Raw genomic sequence first — 3,469 nt, forward strand, 5'->3', positions numbered from 1 at the left:
AACCCAGGGGTAGAACCCAGGTTTCCTGCATTGCAGGTGGATTCTTTACCATCTGAGCCAGCAGGGAAGCCCAAGGATAATGGAGTGAGTAGCTATCCCTTCTCCAGAGGATCTTCCAGACCCAGGAATCAAACTGGGGTCTCCTGCATTCCAGGTAGATTTTTAACCAACTGAACTACCAGGGAAGCAAGCTGCACATATGCATATATCCCCGCTTTTTTAGATTTCCTTTCCATTTAGGTAACCATAGAGCGGTGAGTATAATTCCCTGTGCTATACAGTAGGTTCTCACTAGTTATCTATTCTATACATAGTATCAATAGTGTATGTATGTCAATCTCAATCTTTCAATTCATCCCACCACCACCCTTTCCCCTTTGGTATCCATATGTTTGATATCTACGTCTGTGTCTCTATTTCTGCTTTGCAAATAAGATCATCAGTACCATTTTTATAGATTCCATATATATATATATATATATATATATATATATATATATATATATATATCAGTTCAGTTCAGTTGCTCAGTCGTGTCCAACTCTTTGTGACCTCATGAATTGCAGCATGCCAGGCCTCCCTGTCCATCACCAACTCCCGGAGTTTACCCAAACCCATGTCCATCAAGTCGGTGATGCCATCCAATCATCTCATCCTCTGTCGTCCCCTTCTCCTCCTGTCCCCAATCCTTCCCAGCACTAGGATCTTTTCCAATGAGTCAACTCTTCGCATGAGGTGGCCAAAGTATTGGAGTTTCAGCTTCAACATCAGTCCTTCCAATGAACACCCAGGACTGATCTCCTTTAGGATGGACTGGTTGGATCTCCTTGCAGTCCAAGGGACTCTCAAGAGTCTATACACATGTGTTAACATATGATACCTGTTTTTCTCTTTTTGACTTACTTCACTTTGTATGAGTCTATGTCCATCCACATCCCGCCAATGGCACAACTTCGTTCTCAAGCCTCATAATCTTAATCACATCTGAAAAGTCCCTTTTGCCGTGTTAAGTAACACAGTCACAAAATCTGGATATTAGAGTGTGCACATTTTTGTGGAGTTGTTATTCTGCCAGTCACGAAAGTACTATTGTTCTCCCTATTTTTCAAGCAGGGGCTACTCTCTGAAGTAATGAGGAAAATTACTTCCAGTTTGCCTTGTTCTTGCTATTCCCCACCACGGCAGGAGTCTCCCCTACCAACTTACTTTCATGAAGAATCTGATATCCAAATGTTTGCGCTTTAGTTTATCCATGTGACAATCTATGACCTGTTCCAGAAATAGTTGCGTTAGAACACATTTGTAAGTAAGAAATGAAAAGCATGAAAGACATTTTCCTCTTGTAAAGAGACTTGAAACAGCAGTTTTATTAGAGAAATTTTTTTGTGCTTTTTTATTACGTCCTATTAGCAACCATATACTCTGTCTATATTACCCTAGTGACACGTTCTAAAGGAATTTTCAGAGACCCAGTTCTCATTCATCCACTTGACCTCTAAGGACCTTTAAGAAAACATGGTTGAAGCTCTGTATTCTCCTGCTTTGTCTCTTCTCCATATTATAGGTATCTCTTGGAGTTTGAACTGGGGTGCTGGAGATGACTCTCAAGAGTCACTTGGACAGCAAGGAGATCAAACCAGTCAATCCTAAAGGAAATCAACCCTGAATATTCTTTGGAAGGACTGATGCTGAAGCTGAAGCTCCAATACTTTGGCCACTTGGTGCGAAGAGGCAATTCATTGGAAAAGCCCCTGATGCTGGGAAAGGTTGAAGGCAGGAGGAGAAGGGGGCAACAGAGGATGAGATGGTTGGATGACATCACTGATCCAATGGACATGAGTCTGAGTAAACTCCAAGAGATAGTGAAGAAAGGGAGGCCTGGCATGTTGCAGTCCATGGGATCATAAAGAGTCAGACATGACTTAGCAAATGAACAACAACTTGGAGTTTCATGATTCAGTATCTCAAACCCAGACAATGCTTCAGGAGGGAGGGAGCCTTATTTGTCTGGTTTATCACTATATCTTCATCACAAAGCACAGAGCCTGCCACAGAGAAGTGTGGTTGGTGACTTCTGACCTGCCTTCCAGTGATACCCATCTTAGTATTTACCCCTTTGTGTAATTCCTTACCCTTGAATGTGGGAAGAAACTGGTTAATGCCTCTCTTTGACAATAGTATATGGACAAAAAATGGGGATGTCACATTTATGCTTGAATTACACAAGATTTTGACCCCTGTGTCTTGCTAGCAGACTCTCTCTCTCGTTTCCTTGGCTTACATCTTCATTGAACAGGCTGCCGTATTGGAGAAGCCTATGGAACTGGGAACCAAGGTTGGCGTCTGGACAACAGGCTGCAAGGAACTTGGGAATGCCAGCCACCACGTGAGCTTGGAAGTGCATCCTTCCCCAGTCAAGCCTTGAGAGGACTGTAGTCCCAAGACCCCTTCTGCACTGCCTGTGAGAAATCCAGAAGCAAAGGACCCAGGTAAACTGTGTCCAGATATTTGACTCAAATAAAATGTGAGATAGTCATTGTGTATTGCTTTAAGCCATCAGGCATGGATTCTCTTTTTTGACAGGAAAGTAGGATTTATTGGTGAGCATGATTAAGGAGGGGCTCTCAAGCCTTGGGCACCAAGGCTTTCATGAGTGCAGGGCCCAACATTTGTCCAGGAGGCATGATTAGGGATGCATTTGACTTTACAGTCATCCAGAATGAGCCACTTTCTTCCCACTATGTTTTCAAATTCATCAGCATTAAACTTAGTAAATCCCCACTTCTTACAGATGTGGGTCTTCTGGTGGCCAGGAAACTTGAACTTGGCCCTGCCTAGTGGGCCTCAATCACACCTTTCTTGTTCTACCAGTTGGTGTGGATGGACGTTATGATTTGGCCAATGTGGACCCTGGACACTGTGCCCTGGGACCTTCCAAAGGCAACACACACACCTGTCTAGAGGTAGACTGGGGACAGCATGCTGGGCATGAACGTCCACTGGCAAAGGCTGTCTCCATGTACTCTTAGGACAACTTATGCAGGTAACAGGCTGCTGTTTGCAGCAATTGTATACTGGGACCCCATGGGGGAAAAAGCACTGGTCAGCTTAATTGGCTGCAAATGGATTATCTGTTACAAAGCAGTAGATTACTAACTCAAGTAGGCACTCAATATGTTTTTGGGAAATGACTGAATGAAGAAGACTAAGCAGAGGTATATACCTATTCTTTGTTCACTTGATGAAAGGTTCATAATGATGGTGAGAAGTTTGGAGTTGAAGAGGTTTGGATAATACTGTGACTGTAGCTAAGCTACAAAGGCAGGTCTAATATAAACACTTTAGGAATCTTAGAAAATGTTCTGCAGCCTGATCCCTTTCTCCTGTGCTAAAGCAAAACACTTTACATCAAGGAGCTTACAATCAGATGCTTGGAATCTGCCAGCTCACTCTCTGTTCTCATATATGC

The 3,469-nt window shown here is 43.1% G+C and overlaps 1 pseudogene; it reads right to left on the minus strand.

Moving 5' to 3' along the window:
• Positions 1–3,007: 3,007 nt before the first annotated feature.
• Positions 3,008–3,122, minus strand: LOC145543961 (small nucleolar RNA SNORA70; annotated as a pseudogene).
• Positions 3,123–3,469: the final 347 nt, after the last annotated feature.

This window comes from Giraffa tippelskirchi, chromosome 3, assembly GCF_054371585.1.
Source record: "Giraffa tippelskirchi isolate mGirTip1 chromosome 3, T2T-mGirTip1v1.2.pri, whole genome shotgun sequence".
Lineage (NCBI taxonomy): Eukaryota > Metazoa > Chordata > Mammalia > Artiodactyla > Giraffidae > Giraffa > Giraffa tippelskirchi.